The following is a 24,214-nucleotide window of genomic DNA, read 5'->3' as shown; positions in this document are numbered from 1 at the left end:
CTAAGATCCGTATGTTGCTATCATCTTATCCTCACCGCCACCCTTCGAAATAGGAGCTGCTGTTACTCTTACTTTACAAAGGAGGAAACAGGCTCCGAACGTGCCCAAGGTCACAGAGCTAGTGAGCAGGGGAGCAAAGACTACGACACCAGGTCTTTTGGGTGCCGAAGCTCATGTGCTTAGTACCACACTGCGCTTCTGAGCATGGTTAGTGGGGAAGAGCGATTATGAGGGCCTTAAACCCTGCAGGCCGCTGAGCAAACCTGTGGTCCTACCCCCCCTGTGTTAAGTGACTGGCAAATGCCAGGTATCGTGATTGATAACTCTAAAAGCGTTCTTTCATTTAATACTCACAGCAACTCCTCGTGGTGGAAAAAATTATTAGCCCCCATTTACACGGGAGGGAACTAGGGCCCAGGGTGGTTAAGCTGTTTACCTCGCTGGTCTAAGTGCCGGGGCTCTGACCGGAATCCAAGCTTTAGTGACTCCAAAAGTCTATACCATTTCCATGAGAGCACACCAAAGATGGCTTAATATTTAACCCTTCCCAGGTTACACATTTGCACTTTAACAAGGGTCTTTCCTGTGTGAATCTCACAGGACCATGGCAGACTGGAAAGGAAGGCCGATGGGGGACGGCGGGGTGGGCCTGCCTTAAATCACACCGGAATGGCATTGACCTACCTTCTCCCTGTAGTTCCGGAAGTGGGGCAATGTGCCAGGGAAGATAAATCTCCACTCGAGTCCCAGGCCTCGCCTCCTCCGACCGGGATAACAACTCTCAGACACTCTGGCAGCTACAGAAGCAGAGAGAGAGAGCCGAATCAATCAAGAGTTTATTTGCAAAGGGTAATGTCAGAGGACGGACTTCCTTTAAATCCTGCTAACTTTGTACGCTTAAAGAGCTAACTGGCTCAGGAATTTGATTTCTCTCTGACTTGCTTTCAGAGATTTGTGTTTTATCATTGACTAAGTCATATTCTTTTCTCTTATCCCCCCCACCTACCTTTTGGAGTGCAGACTTCGATGTGTGTTCCGAGGTCCTCCTACCTCCCTCTTGCTCCAGCTAACCTAGGACTTTGCAAACAAACCCTACTGAGGAGCGTGGACAGTCTGGGCCTTTCCAGAAACTCAAGCTGCTGAAGGAGATATGGTATTTAGTTAAGCTGAAGTGAAGCCCTGCATAAATCATAAAGAGGCAAACCCGGGTTACTCAAACAGGACCCTAGGAGGTGCTTGGGGAATAATCTCGCAGGCAGCTTTATTTTTCTACAGCCGATTTACTTCCAACACGCTGGGGCCCACAAGTACCCCAGGAGTAACTTGGCTCCCAGATGCTGGAGCAGGTCTTGGCCTTGGAGCACAGTTCTGGTGTTGTTTCCTGCATTCCCACATTGCTGTTTTCCACACATGGATCAGGCTTCAAACTTCCTGTGTCTGGACTGTTTGTGTGCATGTGCATGCGTGTGTGTGTGTGTGTGTGTGTGCGCGCGTGCGCGTGTGTCTGCGTGCCTCGATGTTTATATGCTTGCAAAGGGTGGGAAGGGGGGAGGAGGCATCCAAAAGGAAGAGCATTCAACTCAATGCTCATATTGCTTATGTGTCCCTTTGTTCCTTTCCCGTTCAGATAAAGCTGCTATTTTCTGATCAGCTGGCTTCTGCATGTTCAGGGCTAGTATCCTTGCGAATAAATAGGAGAGTTTAGGAGAGATCCTGAAGAAGGAAGGCTACTTTTCAGGGTTTGGCTGATATATTTTGAGAGTTACGTGGAGCCATAAACCCTTAAGATTTCTTTTCCCTGGTGTACGCGCTTTTGTTTCTAGATGCATTTAAATGATTTAGTCGTTCACCAGGCAATTAGAGGAAGATGTGCTCGTTTCACACTCCCAGTTGATTTGGTGGGTGGAGGAGAATGCCACTCAGTACAAAGCACTATGGTTTTGTGGTCTTTCCCTCTAGAAGAACCTAGCCAGGGACTGAGGAATAGATTACAAGCTACGTTCTCCTTCCTACCTTTCCTGTGCCCTGGGCAAAAACATTGCACACAAAGATCATATTTTTTAAAATTGAAAAATTTCTTTTTTTTTAATTTTTTTTAACGTTTATTTATTTTTGAGACAGAGAGAGACAGAGTATGAACGGGGGAGGGTCAGAGAGAGAGAGGGAGACACAGAATCTGAAACAGGCTCCAGGCTCTGAGCTGTCGGCACAGAGCCCGACGCGGGGCTTGAACTCACGAACCGCGAGATCGTGACCTGAGCCGAAGTCGGACGCTTAACCGACTGAGCCACCCCGGCGCCCCTAAAATTGAAAAATTTCTTAATTGCCAAAATTAAAAACCAAGAAATTTTACATTAGAACATTTCACTTCTGGTTTCTCTTGAAAAATCAGAAATCCTGGACACACTGGGCCTGCATTTCCAATGGTGTTGACCAACCTGCCCCCTTTGCTGCCAAGAAGAAGGCAGCCTCTGTCACTGGTCTTGTCATCTGACACCGTGCCTGAGGGTTGTTACCTTAAAAAAATTTTTTTTAAAGAATTTTTATAATGTTTTTTTTTGAGGAGAGAGAGAGAGAGCCAGAGAGAGCGAGAGCGAGAGAGAGAGAGAGAGAGAGAGAGAGAGAGGGGAGGGGCAGGCAGAGAGGGAGACACAGAATCCAAAGCAGGCTCCAGGCTCCGAGCTGTCAGCACAGAGCCCGATGCGGGGCCCGAACACACAGACTGGGAGATCATGACCTGAGCCAAGGTGGACGCTTAACTGACTGAGCCACCCAGGCGCCCCTAAAAATTTTTTGTATTGTGGTAAAAATGCACATAAAGTACAATTTATCATTTTAGCCATTTTTAAGCATGCAACCCAGTGGCAATAAATACATTCCAAATGTTGTACAACCACCACCACAATCTATTTCCAGAACTTTTTCATCCTCCCAAACAGAAACTGTGGTCATTAAACAGCAACTCCCCGTTCCTTCCTCCCCTTGGGCCCTGATAGTCACTACGCGATGTTCTGTCTCTCTGAATTTGCCTATTCTAGGCCCCTGACCTAAGTGGAATCATACGTTTGTCCTTTTGTGTTGGGCCTCTTTCACTTAGCATGTTTTTAAGGGAGACTTTTGATTTTTTAAATTGCCTTTTTTAAAGAGCGTAGACACTGATTTTTATTGCCTTGTTAAATGAGGAGTTGCATTTTATTGGAGGAAGATAGGGCCAAACAGGACAGGTGGTTTGGCGTAGAGGCTCTTTATTCATAAGCTTAAAATGATCATTATACCCATTATTAATATACGGAGGGTCTTAATGCACTTAGGCAACTCAGTGTCTTTACACAGGTGTTTTTCGGTGAGTGGTTAATTCTCCTGGTATCCCCCCGAGGCCTCTCCATATTTTATAGTCAGGATATGAAGACACGGGGGATGCTCTAGGGATTAGTTAAATGCGTGTGGCATACTTTGCTGTATAAACTCACTCTCTGGAACGAGTTTTCGCTCCCCGCTCTCAACTTCCACAGCTTTTACTGTCAATCCCATTCATTTAGCGCTTAGCATATGCGTGTTAGTTGCCTTTTTCTTTATACACCCTTGAAGGCACAAGCCAAGCCTCATCCCTCTTTGTTTTTTCAGTCCGGTCCATAATAGGGGCTCGATCAATGTTTGTTGATGTTGGCTTCCCCCTCCCCCTACCTTTTAAGTAGAACTGGCAAAGAAGCGTAGGTTTAAATTCAAACCCAGTTTAAACAAACTGAAGGGTTTTCAGGGTGAAAACAAAAGGAAGTCTTGCGTGGCGGGAGAGAAGGAACACCTAAGACGTTTGAAGACCTGGGCCAAGCTCGGGTACCCAGAAACCTGTTGTTTGCCACAGGCCTCAGTAGTGACTCACACACGGCCTGATCCACCATTAAATTCAGGGCTCCCTCACTCTACTCCATCAGAATTCAAAGCTGGGGACCGACATTCTACAAACAGCCGCCATGCCTTTGCCACCAGGATTGGCTTCCCAGTATTTTCTGTAATGGCAAAAGAGGGGAAATAGCCTACATGGACTCTCAGTAGGGGAATGCATAAAAGAATTTGGGCACACTTGTGCAATGGGACACTGAGCTATCACGGAAAAGAACGAAAAGAACGAAGTTGAAGGAAGTTGTCGTGAGATGGAAAGATATTTAAGAGACATCGCTGAGTAAAGAAATGCAAGGTGCGCTGTGATTGATGTCCCCACTTATAAGGTGCAAAAATGGAACATGTGTGTGTGTATATGTGTGTGTGTGTGTGTGTGTGTGTGTGAAAATAATATGTTTTGAAGATTACACACAGGCATAGAGAGAAAGGGACAAAGGGACTATGAGAACCGAGTGGTAGAGAGGAACTCTATTTGGTTCAGTACTGATTTTACCACGGGCATAAACTAGTTTTTCCATTTTATCAGCATTGTTCATTTTAACAAGTTTCCTCCTGTTGCTATTGTGATCAGTAGTAGCCTGCTGCCTACACTCACCCCGTCTAGCTCTGCTGGCCACCCCTCCAAATAACAAGGCTGGAATAATCTTCCCTTGCTTCACGAACTAGATGCCTCCATGTCTTTAACACTCAAAATCCTCTCACTTTCCCCATTAAAAATAACCCAGGGCACCTGAGTGCCCGAACCGACTTCGGCTCAGGTCCCAATCTCGCGGTTTGTGGGTTTGAGCCCCGCATCGGGCTCTGTGCTGACAGCTCGGAGCCTGGAGTCTGCTTTAGATTCTGTGTCTCCCTCTCTCTCTGCTCCTCCCCTGCTTGCACTCTGTCTGTATCTCTTTAAAAAATAAATGAACATTAAAAAATTTTTAAAACTCACCCCAGTAACTTCACCTCACACATAACCTGAATTACACCAAGAATCTATCTATCTTGCCCACGTTCCTGCTTCTGAATCTCTGAGAAGCCCAAGCAGACCATTCTGAATGTCCAGGTTACCTCACAACATGTCACCAGCCGATTACTTTTCCTGGACCCCGTTATATTCTGGGACCCCATTCACGGTGAGATCGTGTCTCCTTTGAGTACATTTTCTCTTGCATGCCTTCACCCATGGCCTCTCAGAGGGCTCCCTTTTGGCAGGCTTGAATTGGATTTCACCTTTTCAGTGGCGTGAGTTCACGATAATAACCCTGGATTGTCGAGGCCTTTACAATTAGTCTTGTTTCCTCCTTTTTTACAAGTGTATTTATTTATTTATTTATTTATTTATTTATTCATTCATTCATTTTGAGAGAGACAGAGAGAGCATGAGGGGCGAAGGGACAGAGAGTCAGAAGGAGAGAAAGAGAGGGAGAGAGAGAGAGAGAGAGAATCCCAAGCAGGCCCCACATGGTTAGTGCACAGAGTCTCGCTCTGGGCTGGAACTCATGAAACCTGGTGAGAAGCTGAACCAAAATCAAGGGGCAGCCGCTTAACTGAATGAGCCACCCAGGCGCCCCTAGGCTCCTTTCCTCCTTGTAAGGTTTTCTAGGAAATTTAGATCTGTGGCGAAGGGTGACTTCCACGGTGAGTGTTCCCTCATGTTTGTTTTCTCAACTTCACTTTGGAGATACACAGCATGATTTCCTCTTGCAGTCCCAGCACCACAATAGATTTACGTTGTGGCGCCACTGCAGAATTGTTGAAAAGAGAAATCTCACCCACCCTGGTTAGAAAAGGGATTAATTTATTATTCTAACTGCAGGGATCTAACTTCATATCCCCCCTAAAAACTGTAGGAAAAGAGCTGACTTTTAAAAATAAAGCCCCAAACCTACACACCTTGGATGCAGATGCTTGAAACAGATGAACAGAATAGTTGATTGTGGGACACAGGTGGGACTCTCCACCATGTGACATACACAAAAGTAGGAAGACACACACGTATGGGGTGCTCTGTGGTTTAGAGTTCACACACACAATTCATTTTATTTTCATATGCCATCGTCACTAGGTTAATTGGCTGTCTTACAGCCTTTCTTTACAGATGGAGAGATTAAGGTTCAGAAAAGTTAAGCGACTTAAAAGTCGCACAAGTACCTGGTAAGTGCCACAGTCCAAAAGGAGTTCTTCCTTTAGTTCCAAATTCCATGTATTTCTGCTACCCCCTACACTGCTGTTTCTCTGTGCTTTTGTTCCCCAGATGTAAAATGGTAGGTTTTCAATGTCCCCAGGATGCTGTTCTCAACTCTCTGTGTTCTCAGGCACTATCATTTGTTCGCAGCCTGGAACTGCGAACATCACACGGACACTTCACGTACTTTTTACCCTTCCTGGCTTAATGAATTAAGGGGGAAGAAAAGCTACCTATTCCCAGAGGGCCGGACAGTGCCACAAAGGTGTACGGGAGCCACCGGACACACTGTCGCACTCTCTTAAGAGACCGAGAAACCAAGCGTCTCTTTCTTTTCTCAGCAGTAGCTGGGGGAGAACGGAAAGCTAGACAATGGTCTCTTGTTTAGTTTTATTAATTTTGAGGGCGGGTGGGACAAAAAGATCGGATGGACGACGCAAGTGACCAATCGCGAGCGAATCCTAGGCCGGGATTCACCAACCGGTAGCGGCGAAAGAAGGGTGGGTGGGACTTACTCTTCGCGGCCCGCTCCGCCCAGGCCGGCCCTCCCAGCCCGCCCAGGAGGCGGAGACTCCGCGGAGCCCCGCCCACGCCACCCCCGCCGCCAGCGCGGCCCGCCAAAGGGGAGGGGGGCGGGAAGGGGGAGGCTAAGGGGACCGGAGGAAGAAAGAAGGGTGTCGCACAGAGCTGCGACCTGGGTGGGGGCCTGCTGGTCATAGGAAGCAAGAGGGGAAGGAAAACGAAGGAGCGCTGTGCCTTCCTGCATTATTTTGAGCAGACGGCGAGAAGCTGCTCTTCAGCATTTCTATTATTTGTGTTTCTTCCTCCCGCTGTGGGGCGGGGAGCCGCGCTGGCTCTCCCACGCGACTCCGCTCCGCTGGTGTCGTAGATTATTATTGTAGTCTTTGCAGAACCCTTTCCTTCCTCCCAGCCAGTCCTTGCGTAGCCTCTCAGGACTACAGTAAGCGCGTAAAGCCACACGAGTGGGAAGACTAGAGCTAGGACCCCCCGCTTTAGCCAGAGTGGCTGGACCCCGCCGTTCAATTGTTTGAAACTTCCCCGCCCCCTGGCCCCGCCTCTCTTCCGCCCCCCGCCCCCCCCTCCCCAGGGTCCAGGCCGGCTCCCTCCCTTCTTTCCCCGCCCTCTACTCCGCCCCCCTCTCTAGTCCACCCCCCACGCCTGGGCGGTCCTAGCCGCTCACCGCAAGAAGAAAAGCCACCCATTCGTCCCCCTCCCCTACCTCCCATCCTTTGCCCAGGAGCTGCCTTCATCGCAGTCACGCCCCTTCCTTCCGAGGAGCTTTCTGGCTGCTCAAGCTGGTAGACCCCCTGATTTATTCTTCCATCTCCGCTCTCTTTCGCCTCATCTTCTCTTAGTTCTCACCGCTCCCTCCACCCCCCACCTCCAGTCTGTCTTGCCTCCGACCATCCGCTGCTCCACCCTCCGGCCCGGTATCCTGCCTGTCCACTGCCACCAAGGAGAGCCCGGACGGAGCAGCGAGGAGGGGAGCAGCCGGGAGTTGGGGCTTCCCCCTGCCCATCCTGGCCTCCGGCCCGGGACCGAAGCCACTTGAGCGAGCAGAGAGTCGTCACCTTGTCTTCGGTGCCTTCAGGGGTAGGAGACGCATGGTTACTTTTCGCGGGGAACTGGGGCAGGAATCCATGGTGGCATGAACTTGATCGTGCCCTCGGCGTGAGTGAGTCGATCTAGATGCATGTGGGGATGCCCGGGTGTTCTACTTTCTTTGCAGCCGGCCTTGAGTTTTCCAGGATGAGCAGCAAGTTAAATGGGTTAAAGAGTGTGCGCTCCTTTCCCGTCCTACGGAGATGCTAGTGGGTACCACTACTTGACGGTACTTTTCCTTCCTTGCCTCCTTGGGTGCTTGTAGGTATCTAGGTAATTAAGCACAAAAAGAATGAGGGAACTGCAGGTCAACATTTACCTCAGGAGGAATGTCTATGGGCGCTTATCTCAGATTGCTAGATGCGTTCCTCCTAAGTGTTTAGAGTCGAGGTGGGGGCTCACACTCCCCTCCCCCGGGGGCTGTGAATTCTTGAAGTCTTAAAGTCTAGGAGTAATCTACAATGCTACACTCCTTTTGGTAGATGTGTGTGTGTATGTGTTTGGTGGTGAGGAGGGGATTGCCCATTATCTGCTTTATAGATGTTAGTAACGAGTTTTGCAGGGTCATGCAGGTGCCTTGAGGGTCCCAAGCCTTGGCCACTGTACATTGGAACTTCGACAGCAAGGTGGATTTATTGATATGTGAAAACAAAGGAAAGGAAAAGTGAGAGGGAAAGTGACAGTCTTTGTAGTCTGGTAAATTGCCACTAATGATAGTATAATAATAATTTGCAGCAAAGAACTAAATACAGTTAAATGAGAGGAAAGGAAACGTTTGTGAGGAAATAGCATTTTCAATCTCTGGCATGTATTTTAGAAAGAGTTGTAGAACACCTCGGAGTGTCTAATTTCGTTCTCCTACCTCCTCCCGCTTCTCCCGGACCACCACGTTAAGAGTGGAAGTTGGGAGGTGTTTAAAACTCTTTTGAATATAACCCTCATCTCCCATCCAGAGAGGAAGATAATTAGTCACCATAATCTTCAATAATGGAGGGCTAAGGTGATTTAAGTCTCCTTGAACTACGTTTTGTGAAAAGTCCTTTCCCCGGGCCAGCCTTTGTGAAGCCTTCTCAGTTAGACCTTTCAGCACCCTCATTTAGTAGCTAAGAATACTTTGAAATACCATTTTGGAGGCAGGATAAATTTTCACCCATCTCCCACCTATCTCCAGTTGAGCAAGCGTGGCAAACTTCTAAGAATGGTGGTCTTCAAAGACCTGTTACCAAGATGTCACCAACCCATTGCTTCTTTGGGAACCAATTATTTGGCTCTATTTTTAAATGATTGTGTTGGTTGATTTTAATGGGGGAAAGGAAAGCAGGAAGGGAGAGAAGGAACGTTACGGGGCGACAATTTTAAAGGCTATCGTCTTTCAGATCAGCTGGGAGGGAAAAGTTGGCCTGACCAAACTACATTTTATAAGTGGCCTGGGACATTTTAATAGCCAGGTTGTTGTAGAGTAGTTGCATCTATTTACAGATGATAACTCAGGTTCCAGTTATTCTGTATGGGTTTATCCGGTGTCATTTACAGACACTTTCTGGCACTACATCATACTTCATTTTAAGACACTTCTTTCTTTGGAAAAGTCTGTGGCTCCATAAAATTGAAAGTGCTTTTTCTAACTTCATGGCTTGCTATGAAGTAAACCTCTGCCCATGCTTGTACGTAGTTACTTTTATGTGAAAGTTGGGGATCGGTTTACCTATTTAAAAGATTTCAGGAGGAAATTTAAAAATTCATACTCGATACCATTTTGGATTTGGAAATTGAAAGCTCATTTCTGGTTGGTGAAGTAGGGATTATGAGACTAATGTATAGCCATGGCACTTTGTGGACTTGCATTTTCTGAAATTTTGTAAAAAGCGAATCAGATGCTTTCTAGAATGCCTTAAGAACAGTCTATTCAGAACACAGAAGGATGGATGCTATGACCTTGAGGTCCCATTGAGTGCCAGAATTCTAAGTGGGTACATCTGCTTCTGTGCCTCTCCTAAGAGCCCTCTCCCAAGAGCCCTCTCCCAGGGCCTGTGCCTTCTTTAAAAGGGTGTCTTTGTAATTAAGCAGCCTGTCTCTCCCACCCCCCTTTCTTCCTTTGATCCAGCTTTTTAAGGCCTTTTTCCATTTGGAAACAAGAGGAGTTTCTCACACTCTCCTACTCCCCTCTTAAGGTTTCTTTTCCTTTACCCCCAAAGAAAGTCCCCCAAAGTTCTCAGGGTGGTTATAAGTTGTTTTGTTTTGTTGGAGTGAAGGGGATGTTACCAGTGAGGAGAAGTGGAGGATATATTCCCTCTTGGGAAATGCTTGTGGCCAGGTAGCCTCTTCCATGGAGACTGAGCATTTGGAATGCATGAGAACAGTCTATTCTTAGGGACTGTCTGGAAGAAATTGTCCTTTGCACCCATTAAGTGCAGCTAAAACCCACTGAAAAGGGTGGACAGAGGTGTGTGTGGTCGTGGCTGAGCCTTTTAGGATGGTAAATGGGTAAATGTTCCCAAATCTCTTATTACATCACCTCTTTCCCCCATGGATTCAGTGGGTTTGGAGATCTGCTTGACAAGTTAATTAGCTTGGGACTAAACCAATTTGTTCAGAATTGTGCTCTATTGATTTCCTGTCCCCAGGAATTTTTGTTGGTGGTTTTCTATGACGTGTTGCCTTTAGTCTTGCTTACTTTTTCGTTCCTTGCTGCCTTTTGTGGACTTTGGTCCAAAATCTAGGGTCCCACCCCCAAGTCAAAGGTTAGAATTTGGTCGAAGGAACTAAGGGGGCATTAAACACGCTGCCCATACTGCACTGCCCTCCTCCATGGTGGGCTCCTGACCCCTTTTAACCCGGAGAAAAGAGGGAAGTTTCCCCTTCTACACACAACACATAAAATCTGAACTGAAAAAAAAAAAAAGGGGGGGGGGGAAGAAAGAAAATAAGAGGCCATTTGCTTTATAAAAGAACCCACTACAGGTTTCTTGGAAAGAAGTAGCTTTCTTAGTTAGTGCCTTTGAGCTATGACTTGATAATATAAAGCTTCACTATAACCGGGCCTTCTCAGAAACATATTTATTGCATCAAGGAAGACATTAGAATTTTGTTGTAATTATTATAGCTTGAGTTAAGTGAGGCCATTATTTGGCCTTTGAAATCTTTTTGTTATATGGGATGGAGTTAATTGTCTAGATCGTTCTGGCTTGTAATAATGCTGGCCACGTTTAGCTCCAGCGGACAACCACTTGTAGATGGGAGGTGGTATGACTTTCTGGAAAGAAATCAGACTTCACAGACACTGCTAAGTCTGACGGTGGGACTCTGCCTCATAGAGGTAAAGAAATTTAATGCTGGTTGTTGTATTTGAATAACCCAAGGGTCCAGAAAATTGCTTCTGGTAAGTGACGTCACGTGGTGCCGTTTTTCATCGGATAATCTACAATAAGCTTTCCTAGTGAGCCTGCTGGTGCATGGGACGTGGGCTGTAAGCCCACCTCTAACTCAGTTTACTGTCCTTGGCAAGTCCTCTGTGCATTGTGAGGAGCTGGACAAGGTGATTTTGAGAACCAGTTCTGAGAAGTTTATGGTTCCCTTCCTAGACCTCCACTTGGGACGTGAGTGTGAATGATTCGTACCAGAATGAGGTGCAGCAGTCATTAGAAATACAATCAGGTAGTCATCTGGATGTAAAAGAAAAAAAAAAAGCCTCTAAGGATATAGCAATATAAATGCATTGTGTTTTGTATCTTAACAACATATCAAATTAAAAAGCTAAGATCCTGCCCAGAACTTCATCACGAATCCTGTCCTAACAGATCACCCGCTTACATTTTTCCTAGTTCCTCTCATGCCCTTGTTTCTGTACTTAACATGAATTTTACATAGTTGTGGGGGGGGGGAGGGGTCATAGAAATCTACAAAGTTTCTTTCAAATAAGAGCCCAACTAAGACTTAGTTTTGTAAACCCATGTGGAAGAATGAAGTCAGAACCTGACTGAGTACGCGTGAAGAATCGCGTATGTTTGTTCCTTGAAATGCCGGGAGAGACTAACAGATTTAATAAGTAATTCCTCAACGTTTCTGTAATTTAGGGGTGTTCGTGTATCTACCTAGGCTGTTAAGTCTATTCCGTTGACCTCCTGTTACCGCTCCCCATTTTTTATTTTATTTTTTTTTAATTTTTTTTAACGTTTATTTTTGAGACAGAGAGAGACAGAGCATGAACAGGGGAGGGGCAGAGAGAGAGGGAGACACAGAATCCGAAGCGGGCTCCAGGCTCCGAGCTGCCAGCACAGAGCCCGACGCGGGGCTCGAACTCACGGATCGTGAGATCATGACCTGAGCCGAAGTCGGCCGCTCAACCGACTGAGCCACCCAGGCACCCCGCCTCCCCATTTTTTTAAGCGAAAAGACAACTAAGGTTCACTGTTTACTTTGTCTAAATCATTAGGAATGAATTCTTAAATCACTGTATCATGATATCCCATCAAGAGAGTACAAATTTGGGTAGACTATACAATTTCCCCAAGGAGAAAGGAAAAGCAGGAAGGCACAAATGTTTTGTTTCATAGCTTTGAAAATAATATGTTTAAATTAGACTAAAAAAATCGTAAGGAAACTAAGGGTTTGGGACAATTGAAGACATGTAGGTGCGGCTCCTGCCTTCATTTGGGCTCTTCAATGGGCTCTCAATGGGCTCTTCATTTGAGGTCTTCACTGTATAGTGAAAGCTCAGGTACGTGGTCCCTTCATTTTCCTTTGATAGAGAAGGCATAATATACATGTGATCTCCATTTTGGATGAATTCATTCCTGGAAACCAGTGGCTCATCATAAATTAGATTAAGTACCTTTAACCAGAAGAGGAAGGTGAAGTATGGATTTTTTGTACTTAGAAAGTTCCAAGTTAAGTACGTTTTTTTATGATATGTATTCATGGGGAGATGCAGATGGAGGTATTTGCTAATATCTCGTAAGATAATTTTTGAAAATTATCTTTTTTTTTAACTCTGTAAGGCTGCTCTTGACGTTTGTAAAGTCACTTTCATTATTGCCCCAACTCCCTGAAACAGCAGTAGACTCTGTGACTTGAAGCCAGGATCTGGGTTTCTGTGCCCAGCCCTCTCTGACGTGTCATGTGACCAAGGGTAAATGAATTAGCTGCTCTGGGCTTCAGTTACCCTTCTGGGAAGCAGGGATATTAATACCTCACAGAGGTGTTTAGGCATGCTTCATATTGGACACATGCTTTGAGGTCATTGGATGAAAGGTGTTTGCATGAAGGCAGAGAAGGCTTATTATAAGGTCCTGAGCAGGTGTTCACTTTTAATGAGCTTTGCTCTCTTATAACTTACAGTGCCCCTTGGTGCCCCAATGCCTTACTTGACTATGATTGATCATCCCAACATTTATGTTATGGACCCTCTTGGCTTTTTTTTTTTTTAAGTAAACATTTTCCTTCTATGGGGTAAGTTGAAGTTCGAATAAGAGGACTCTAGCATCTTCCAGGGTGATGAAAAATAGCTTCAAAAAGAGACATCAGTTGAAATGTGCCATAGAGATCAGTGAGTTCTTCAAAGCTCTTCCAAAAGATTAAAAAGGGTAAAACAAATTTCGGCGTGTGTCTGTGTGTGTGAGTGTGTCTATGTGTGTGTGTCTTAAGGGAGAAAGTTTTGAGTAATATTTGCTTGTGACACATACTGATGATAGCCAGTAACTGAAACCCAGCCATTGTAGTGTTTTATACACAGCTGGTTTTTATTAATGATGGAATATTTATGCTTGCTGTACAATTCGTGGCTCATTTCCATGTGTATGTCAGAACTCAAATACCCCCCAAAGCAACATTAAGATAACATTAAATATAAATGTGGCCAAGCTAGAAAGGGTGGATTTGGGGGGGTCTCCCTTATTCTTATTGGTGTTGCTTCAGATCACCATAACTGCCCCCCAACTTTAGGTGCTGGTGCTGATCTATTTTTCCTTTATGTGTCCCATAGCAAACTTCACATTCTGATCCTTTTGATATGGACAAATGATCTCCCCCCTTCATAATGCAGATGAAACTGATGTATGTGTTTTTTAAGAGCATATTTTCGCTGCACATGCTTCTCATTATCCGAGAGGCCTGGACTCAATCAGTAAAGGAGAAGAGAAACCACATAATTGAAAGGAGAATGACGGTGGTGCATACTTGGAATATTTGTGGGAAGGGGATTGCTGACATCAGAAAATGTAGTGGCCTGAGTGTTAACAGCATTGAAGAGAAATAAGCTTTCTGTGTTTCTGTGCATCGAGAATTATTTTTAAGGAGATAAAAATATGGGCCAGGTTTGACATCCTTTTACGAAGTTGCCCTGGAAACTTTGATGAAGGTTGTTAGAGAAGAGTTCAATTAAAACCTTCCCCATTAGAAAGCTAATTAGTACATCACTTACTCGTTTTGGTTGTTTTCAAGGGGCAGGATTCGCATTGAATTAATGGCACTTCTTTCCATGTGACACTAAAGTAAGATAAAAATCACAGATGGGGAAAATTATTTAGATAGCCTATTTTGAAGAAATCTAATTTCCACTTTATTACATTTAGGTTTTCAGTTCGGATTTTTGTCTCACTCTGTTTATATACAGTGATCACATTTTAGTTTAGTAACCAGTTTTACGTTTTGGATCACGGGCTATAAACCAAAGCTTATGAATCTGAGTTTCCCATATGAATTGGAGAAATACGGTGAATGACAATAAACCATTTTATTAAGGTAACATTTGTGGTTTTTTTCCGCAATTAGTTTCTCTTTGCTGTGTGTGTGTGTGTGTGTGTGTGTGTGTGTGTGTGTGTTTGGGGGGAGGGGAGGCAATTTTTTTTAAAGTAAACAATTTTTGGAGCTAAGAAAGTTTGGATGACTGCCCCCCCCCCCCCACCCCCGAGAGCATTCTGTCTGCCTCAGGCTCTCAGGCTTCCTTGAGAGCAATGCAATGACTATTCTGATCTGGTACTTTTTGTGACTAGGCTAAGTGGTTGTCTCCTGGCAGCCTGAAAGAGTGTGGTCACGATGGGCACTGGAGGGCAGGGTTCCTGTTGTGTTCTTTCTACTGTACTCTGTCTTTTTTAGGGGAATGAATACTTGCTTATGAAGTTTCAGGGCCATTTGGAGTAGAATAAGAATTCTGTAGCTAAATACGTAACATGGGTCTGCTGCGGTCCTCCTTTTCTCCAAAACTAGTAGGGGACAGTCATTCTGTACGTATACTCCCTGATGCTATGATGCTGTGCCCGCAGCATATGCCTACACTAGTCTCAGAGAATGGGACACTTGGCTGGGTCCTGTGATTTGCACCTTTAACTGATTTTACCCTAGGCCTTCCTGGGAAGGCAGAGTCTAGATTTAGTTTTGCAGTGGCCACTCAGTCAAGACAGCTTCTCGGGGCCTGCAAGTCAGCGTGAGAAGGAGGGGCTGCCTTTGGGGAGTGACTCAGGCCCTTTGGTATGAAGATATGAAACTCTGGCTCCTGTCCATGCACCTGCTGGATGCCACACCTGCAGTCAGCACCTGAGCCCCACTCAGACACAAAAACCAGACCGAAGGCAGATGGGGCTCCCTTCAAAAGTGCTACAGCAGAACAGGGAACCCTTAATGATGTTAGGGCAGCACCACTGCAAATTACATTTAACCACTCTGGTGTTGATATGGGGAAACGTCTTAGGTATTTTCTTAGAGGTGCAGTGCACTGGCTTGCTCACGATACTGTTAGAGTCCCGAGAGAATTTGGCTTTCGTGGCGAATTTCTCTTGTGAACTGGAGAGTCGGGGCACCTGGGTGGCTCCATTGGTTGAGCGACCGACTCTTGATTTCTGCTCAGGTCTTAATGTCACGGCTTGTGAGTTCAAGCCCTGACTTGGGCTCTGTGCTGACAGCACAGAGGCTGCTTGGGATTCTCTCCCTCTCTCTCTCTCTCTCTCTCTCTCTCTGTCCCTCCCCCACTCTCTCTCTCTCATTCTCTCTCTCAAAATAAATAAATAAACATTAAAAAAAAAAAAAACCCTGGAGAGTCAGTTCCATAGAGTTCTGTGTCTAGTAACCCAGCACAGAGCAGGAAAGTCACAAGACCTGGGTGCTGATCCTGGCTCCACCAGTCAGCCACAGTGAAACCTTGGTCAAATTGGTTATCATGAGCTATCTGTACTGGACTTAAGTTTCTCCAGTTGTAAAATGGAATTAATCACATCTGCCTTTATTTCCTCACAGAGCTGCTGAGGAGGACAACTAGCAGAAGGGAAAGAGACTTTGTCTCCTTGGAAGAAAGGCTAAGAAACTAAAGGTAACAGAATTATGGTTCTTGCTATTCTCTGTCTTTCATTCCTTGTCTTCCTTCTGTTGCCTCTAGCAAAGTCTTTGGGAAGTTGCGATTTACTCAGTATGCAGTATGCAACCCTTCTGCATATTTTATGTGCCAGTCAACGTTTTAGGTGTTGGGAAGGGTACGGAGGAAAACCATGCACCCAGCCCGTGACCTCTAATCTCTTGCAGTCAGGCAACTTCCAATTTCTGCCTTGGTACTTAGAAGCTTAAAAGACAAAATTAGCTTCTCTGTCTCTGTCTCTGTCTCTGTCTCTCTCCGTCGGTTTCTCTTTCTCTGCATTGCAACTGGGGACTTCTGTACCTGGAGCATGTATTCCAACATCTAGATCTATGGGTGGGTGGGTGGGGGAAGCCATGAGGTAAATCAAGAAATTTCTCTCTCACTACCACATTTGCAGAGTACCTACCCTTGAATGATTGTTTCAAGGGTCCATCGTTAGTTTCATCCTTGGTTCTGCTCTACTCCTTGCCCTACATGTTCCAGCCCACTCTTTGACCTTACCTGTTATCCATATGCTAATGCCTCTCAAAGATATATCTGGGCCTATCTTTGGCTCCTCCCTTTCCAACTTCCCCAGTTATCAAATTGGTTATCAGATGTCTCATCTTCAGCTCATTGGTCTTTTCCTCTGGGAAGCTTTGCTCAGGTGGCCCAGAGTTTTTTGCAGGGTCCTCTGTGTTTCCTGTTGGATTGTGCCCCCTCTGCTCGACCAGTAGCTTCTGGAGGACTGGACTCTGGTTTATTTCTTTTTTAATCCACCCTAGGAGCTATCCATTGCCTGGCTATAGTAAATGCTCAATAAATGTGGAAAATACGGTGTGGTAGAGCTGCAATAGAGATGTGTGCAAAGTCCAGTGGCAACACCAAGGGGAGAGAATTAATTTTCCATAGCGAGCACAGTTGGGAGCGGAGGGAAGATCGAGAAGGATTAGAGAACAGCCTTCAAGGAGAAGGTGGAAAGTGGACCTACCCTCTTCTGAGAGCTCTGACTAAGCAGCCCAGGAAAGAAATGCCTGTTGTGTCTGCTCTTGCTAAGCCAGGGCATCTCTGGCCTGTTGCCTTCTCTGCTTATCTGTCTATAACACATTGACCATTTAAGACAGGTGCCACTTAGTCATATAATATTAAACAGAGCTGACCTTCAATGCGGCACCTTAACTGGGGCCGAAAATAGAGGTCCACACATAGGCTCCTTGGTCGTGTATACTTAGGTCTACACAGAAAAATACCCTTTACAATATATTGAAGATCGGTATCCGAAAACTAACGAATTTGATTCTCAGAATGTAGCAGGCTGGGTCATTAGAACTGAATGTCTTCAAGCTGACTGTCAGATCTTTCCAAGGGCAAAAATGAAACATGATATAAGCCATTACAGGCCATGAACCTGTTCTCACCCACCTGATGCTTTTACTAATTAGCTTCTTGGCCGGGTGGCAATTTGGGGCAAGTGCATGCAAGCTGGCTTCACAGGGGAGCCCACATTCCACTCTGCCATTTCGCAAGTCACTGGGATACTACACTGCTTCTCTTGGCTTCTTTCCCTCCCAGGAGTCCTGCTCTGCCCTGGTGGAAAAATGGGAGAGGAGAAAGTTTCATTAAATGACGGAGAGATTTCACGGGGCTTTGGTGTTTTGCTAGTTTTATTTTTGTAGTGGGTTGTCTAGAGTCATTTAAGTACCTCGATCCATTATTTTCACTTCTGGGATTCTATCATTAGGAGCAGATCCAAAATGTTGCAAAAGGCCAAGTCTCCAAGATGTTTTTATAACATTATTTAGAGTAGCACAAAATTGAGAGCAATTTAAATGTCTTAACAATTGGAGAATGGGTAAGTGAATCTTGATACACATATGTAAGGGACAGTTACACAGTCATGGCAATGTTTGTTGTGAAGTCTACACTGCTGTCTACACCATGGAGAAAGCGCTTACGACAAAGTGAAATAAATGTAGGATCCAAACTCCTGTGTACATTAATATCTCATGGCCTTGTAAAACCACAAATACACACAGAAAACACTAAAGGAAGTGTTCTATATTGGTAACAATGTTTAGTTCGAGGTACTGGGATTGTGAGCGATGTTTTCCTCTTCGTTACAAATATTTGCCTGTTGCGTTTACATTACTTGTAAAAGAAAGTAAAAACAAAACTAAAAGTGAGTAGTATACCACCGAAGATAGGAATTTGGTAAAGTAGGCAGCTTCTAGGTATAGTCTTAAACTTTTCTCAGTTTATGCTCAGTCTGATTTCATGGGCGACTTATCCCTTTTCGGAGGCAAGGAGAAATGGGATGTGATGATGTGCTCTATTTTTCCCACGGAATGGGTGTGTGTGGAGGGAGGTGGCATGGTGATGGCAACAGTGTTCTTGTTCCTAAATATGCCACTGCTCATGTACACTTCAGGGTTAATCATCTCCATTGCCTATTAACATGTTCAAGTTAATTGCTTTAGAGTACAGAAAAGCGAAAGTGGGACCCAGTTGACCACACCTTTGAGTTACCATCTCAAAAACAGATAACTGACCCTGATTGTCAGTAAGATTTGGAAATGCGAAGGCCTTGTTGTGGTTCTTAAAATAATCTTACAACATAATCTAAATAGAGGTAGAGCTAGAAGCGAAGAGGTGGGGCCAACTCAAACTCGGTTTCTTAAGTCCGTGCTAGACTAAAGTAAGGGCAAATTCCAAGTTGCTATGACATTGACCAGATCAAGAACATAGGCCTGGAAATGGTTGATCAGTGGAGGTTCATGTTACTCTCCGACCCACCTGCTGATCTTGGCCTAAAGAGGAAAGATTTTGCAAGGTCCTTCTGCCATACTTCTAACTACACACATCTTTCTGTCTTCCCTCTTTGAATTTTTCCTCCCGCCATTAACATTTTACTTCGGATGGAATTGGAAAATTGGTGGTAGTAAGTAGTGAGCCAGGTTTATTGTCTCTTCAAACCAGAGCCAATTCAATTTAATGAATATTTATTAAGCGTCTTCTACACAGAAGCTAATATGCTAGATAATATATTAGAGTGGAAGGACCATTGCCCTGGCTCCAACACTTGTCAAGCTCTAGCACCTTCATTATACAGAAAGAGGGAGTTGGGCCACTAGATGGTCTCCTAAGAGTCTTTCTAGTTCTGGCCTCTGCTGATCTAAGAACCCCTGCATGCACAAAGACTGCGTGGCAAATAAAGGTTTTAAAGACAACTAAAAACTTTAATTCATAAAATTGCTGGGGTCTTCTAGATAAAGGGCCACTTTGAAATAACATTGATAGACATATTTTATTGAGCCTTTACTATGTCCAGGCTCTGTGCTTCGTATTTTACATGGATTACCTCCCTTGATGTTTATAACAGCCCTAGGAGGTAGCAGCACTGTTATCCCTATCTTGAAGATGATGAAATAAGATTTGGAGAGGTCAAGAGAAATGAATGAGGTCAGCTAATAACCCATAGATCCGAGATTTGAACTTCAGCAGTGTGAATCTAGGTCCAGGCTCTTATCCTTGGTGTTTATACTGCCTGCGTGTCACCCATTGAAAGGTTAGAGCAAAGGCACTATTATTTCTTACATCCCAAAGGAAGTGAATTAGTATCCTGGATTGCAAGACTGTTGGGAAAGGTGTTCTCTAGGACACTTCAGGACACAACATCAACCAACCTGAGAGGACACGAGAGAATTCAGGGGGCTGTTTTGCCTCTCTCTTTGTGTGGGAGTGTGTGTGTGTGTGTGTGTGTGTGTGTGTGTGTGTGTTCTGCACAGATATATGCACGTAGATGCGTACACATAGGGGAAGCTTTGAACTGGCTCCTTTCCATTTAGCTGGAAGTAAAATCATATGGAGCAAATTGACCGAGATTTAGCAGAGAAACAGGTATCCCAGACTTACACCTTCATCTTGGTTGGCAGAGTGAGGGTGGGGGGAACACTAGGAACAGGAGGGAGGAGGGATAGAAAGATCTTGCAGCCATAATTTCACAGCTTATTTGAAGGGTAGGAATTTGGTCTGCTCTGGCCACCTTGTAGTGTGGGTTTTCTGGGACTTGGCTTGGGAAGCATCTGGGCTCTCACTAATGGGTTTTGGTTCAGCCAAAACTGTGTTTGATTGAGGTATACTGGGAGGGTCCAATGACTGCAGATATAGTAAGAATTTAGCTTGGCCCTGCTCCCCTGTTGTTATTACATAAGAGCTGAACATGTAGATTCAAATCGTACTTTTAGAGAGAGAACCATGGATATCTCCTCTTCCCCTATCAAATATTCTCAGGGACAGCCTGTTTGTCCAGGAGAAACAAGGTTATTTTATTGATTGAAGATGATGTCACAACCCTGGCAGTGGCATGATTGAAGGTGTGGGCAGATTGAAGGTTGCAGAGTTCATACTATTTTAGTTCCTGCGCACGAGACGAGGAATCTTTTTGTTTCCTTTTGCTAATAAATAAATGGACTAGTGTTTTCCTTCTTATGTGACTCTTAACATGTAGACGAACATAAGTTCCTGAAGAAAAAAAAAAATCTGTAAATTGGAGAGGAATCAGCAAAGCTCTTTTCTTAGGCTGATTTCTTTTCCTCTTTTAGACAGAAACAAAAAAGGCCAGGGGGCGGGGTAGTGGGGAGGGCCAATCTGTGTCCGGTTGACATAAAGTGATTTGGGTTTTGAAAAGGATATGGAGGAGAGGGGACAAAATTAAGGGAAGAGAGTAAGATTTTGGACAAGTAAAGTTTTCTTTGTGAGAAGCTAGGGATGAGGAACAAACCAGTCAAAATCGGCATGAAGAATCTAAATAGTCCTGGAAAATAATTGTATGGTGGTTTCTCGCCAGGGGCTCAAGTTTAAAGGCCTCAGGCTGTTTTCTGCATGTTTCGGTTGGGAAAAAAAAAAGACAACTGTTTTGTTCAGAATCGCACAATAGAAGCACGGTGTTATTTACTACACTCTGTTAATAGTCCAGCTTCGATTCCAATTAGAAGTTGTTCCTCTGCTTTGAAATTAGGGAAGACACCCTAAAATAATTACCTCGCAGATCGGAGATGATTTTGGTTATGATTGGGATTATATGTTGGGCCAAAACAAGATGGAAAGACAAATATCCGTGTTTGCTCACGCTGTATCTCTTCAGTTTATTTTTGGCAACATCGCAAGGAAATAATGTTAAATTAATCACTGTGTGGTTTTGTGGCTTTTTTTTTTTAAACTTGGATGTTTTGGACAGGCTCCCAAAATACAGAGACGCTTGTGTGCTTCCTTTTTGCATTGCCTTGCTCCTCAAATGGCATCTCTGATGTGGATTAAAGAAAGCCTTTCCTCTGAGTGACAGGAGTGAGTCATGGCGAGGCTGGGACAGAAAATAGGAATGTGGATGATGTGTGTCTCACCTAAACACAAACTCCTCAGTTTTATAACCAGCTCGGTTGGGCCTGCAGGGCTTTGCGGGGGGTTAACCCAGTAATTCAGAACAAGGACTATCAAAATCCACATCTGGTGGGTGTTTGCATCTAGTCTTTCTAATGTGAGTCTAGTAGTTTCCTTTCGGGGAGCTCCTGGGCAGTGGAAATGCTGAGAAAGCAAGTGGAGGCATCTTGTCCTTGGAGAACAGTCGGTACCATGTGCTGCGAAGAACGCATGAGCCGTCAATCAGATTGTAAGCTCTGGGAGGGCAGGACCTATCCGTTGTGTATCTTTTCCCTCCTTCCTTGTGTCTAGCAGGAGGCTGGCAAATGTCTGGAATGGCCAGTATGCAATAAATACGTAATGATTTGGTTGAAAGGAAGTTTTGGGTTTCCTCTGCCCCTCTGAGGCTGTGGCTTTTAATTTGGAGCTTAACTGTCTCCCCCCCCCCTTTTCTTTTCTTTCTTTCTTTCTTTTTTTTTTTTTTTTTGGCCAAAAATCTACCATCTGATGACTGCCTTCCCTTCTGGGATGTGTTTAAAGGTCTCACCCTAAAGGTCACATTGGTTGTGTCTTTTGTCATGTCCCGCCATGCCAACTCAGAATGGAAGCAGCAGCAATCTTTGCCAGTCTGGGACCTGAACATTTGGATTCCTCTGGAGACTGGCTGACCTCCTGAACACAGGTGCTGGTAGTGAGGTTTCTTTCTCCCCTAATGGAAATGGACTCTGCCACTCATAGAAAAGGCAAACACCTGGGAGGAGAAGTCATTCCCTTGGAAGGACTGGTTTGGTTAACTGTTGGCCATTGGTGGCAAAATAGAAACGACGTTTTTATTTCTCCCTCCCTCCCCCTCCTGAACATTTCAGAGTGACCAGTGGTTGGACTCTTGGCGGCGCTTACCCTGAACCTGAGTGTTAGGGGAGAGGGAATCTGCCGTTGCGGTTTCTGGAGCTGCTCATAAGCGAGAATTCCCTATCCTGATCAAGGCTTTAAGCCTAAAAGAAAGCAGAAATAGGTATGGACCGTGTGTGTGTGTGTGTGTGTGTGTGTGTGTGTGTGTGTGCGCGCGCGTGCACGCGTGCGCCTGTGTGTGAGTGCGAGCCTGTGTGTGTGCAGGGTGGGGCGGGTGTGGAATGGGAGGGGGTGGTATGCTTTCAGGGTCTGGGGCAGCTCAATTTCTGCATTTCCCTGCCTTGTAGGGAAAAGTAGTTTGGTAGTCATCTTTTCAGTTTAAAGGCACCAAAAGAAATTTACATGTTATGCTTGTCAGCCTCTCAGAAAATCCCAGTCTGACAGTTTAAATACAGGAGTCACAGACGGCCACGGGGAAGGAGGGACAGGGCTGGTTGCTCAGCCCTTTGGGGCACACTTCCCCAAAGAATATGATTATTAGGATTTAAAAAAGAGCCTTTGGGAGGTTAACTGTGGGGTCAAACTGCTCCTTAGAACAACTGGAAACCAGGCAGCAATAATCACGCGAGAGGTACAAAAAAGAAGATGACCTTTTTTCTATCTACCATACACATCTTCTGGTCATTCCCTGCAGGACTGAAGGAAAGGGATCATGTTTCCAGAGAGACTGGAGGCTGTCTAATATCATAGAAATCAGAGCCTGGAAGCCAGGATTCCAGAGTTCTCATCTAAGAACCTGAGGCTGGTTAGGTTGACCTTTACGGCGACTTTTTGTGCGACATCATGCCCATTCTCCAACACTGCTCGAGACCTTTAGAGTAAAACTTTCATTATTGAATATATTGAATTGCAGTATTCACATGACAGACTCTGTCCAAAAATTGTATGAGCCTCTAATGAGTTTGTGTGTACTATACCATGCAAAGAGAGAGAGAGGGGGAGAGACAGAGGGTTGGGGAGAGTTCACCCTACTACTAGTTTTTCAGGTGGGAAAATACAAGACAAGAAAAGAGGCATCAGTTGCTTAGGTTACCCTGTAAATCCCTATCAGGATTAGAATTTGAATCTTGAGTCGTCTTACTATTGATAATCTGTTTCACTCAACCCATATTTCTTCCTTGGGAAGAATTAGTCGTGGTGTGGAAGGGGAGGGATAAGGTAATCGTACCCTTTCTAGAAGGATGACCTTTTTATTTTTCAATTTCTAAATACTGTCAGAGGCACACTTCAAATGAAAGAGGGCTTCCCATTTAAGCTCTTCCCTAGCCAACAACAACAAAAAAAAATCTCAATGACTATTCCTGGATGGCTGAAAGAGAAACTTTGTCAATATCAGTTATCTCAAGCCCTTCTCTTATTAAGCCAAGGAGAATCCAAAATGGACAATACAAAAAGGATTAAAAAAAAAAACAAAACCTGTGTTTCAGAGTTTTATGAGATCAGAGAAAACGATTTGCATCAAGTGGGATCATTCTTATCCGGTGCGAGCCAAGCTCTCTTCACCTTTTATTTATCCTAGTTATTTATTTGGCTTTTTGTAGCTCCCTTCACATGCTGGCCTGCTTTACAGATCCTGTCTATGGGGTAAATTCTCCCTGTTGGCCTGCCCCCAGTACCACAGCCATAAGAGTTGGATTTTTCATTTAAGTAGAATACGGAGAGATGAATCTTCTGAGTAAGGACCTAGGAAAATTGCCCTCTCTGGTCACCCTACCTGACTGCTCCAGGTTTCCCCAGTTCTCTTAGGAATTAAGTCAAGATTGGATATCTAACCCATGCTATGTGAAAGAGGAAACAGTGAGTTCTTATGCCCCCAAGTTCCTCGTCACGTCAGTGCTAGAGCCAGGAGTCACCAACAATTAACCTATTAATTC

At 44.9% G+C, this 24,214-nt stretch overlaps 1 protein-coding gene and 1 long non-coding RNA gene across 3 annotated transcripts in view; one reads left to right on the top strand and one right to left on the bottom strand.

Annotated features, from left to right (window-relative positions):
• The window catches only part of LOC123383468, an 80,181-nt gene extending 78,944 nt beyond the window's left edge, over positions 1 to 1,237 (bottom strand). Inside the window, exons 1-2 of the long non-coding RNA XR_006593226.1 lie at positions 1,007 to 1,237; positions 685 to 797 (exon numbers count right to left, since the gene is read on the bottom strand). This is a non-coding gene — a long non-coding RNA (uncharacterized LOC123383468). The remainder of the gene's footprint in view (positions 1 to 684; positions 798 to 1,006) is intronic.
• A 6,014-nt stretch (positions 1,238 to 7,251) lies between these two features.
• Positions 7,252 to 24,214, top strand: part of AMOT (angiomotin) — a 63,880-nt gene continuing 46,917 nt past the window's right edge. Inside the window, exons 1-3 of one of the 2 annotated variants that reach the window (XM_006943935.5) lie at positions 7,252 to 7,684; positions 15,920 to 15,992; positions 22,295 to 22,443. The gene's annotated coding sequence lies outside the window, so the exon portion shown is untranslated. Of the gene's footprint in view, positions 7,685 to 7,741; positions 7,767 to 15,919; positions 15,993 to 22,294; positions 22,444 to 24,214 lie in introns of those variants that run through there. The other variant, XM_045050551.1, reaches the window with a different exon arrangement.

The sequence above is a fragment of the Felis catus genome, chromosome X (genome assembly GCF_018350175.1).
Source record: "Felis catus isolate Fca126 chromosome X, F.catus_Fca126_mat1.0, whole genome shotgun sequence".
Taxonomy (NCBI): Eukaryota; Metazoa; Chordata; class Mammalia; order Carnivora; family Felidae; genus Felis; species Felis catus.
Note: the sequence above shows the minus strand (reverse complement) of the source record. Positions and strands in the feature narration are given on the sequence as shown.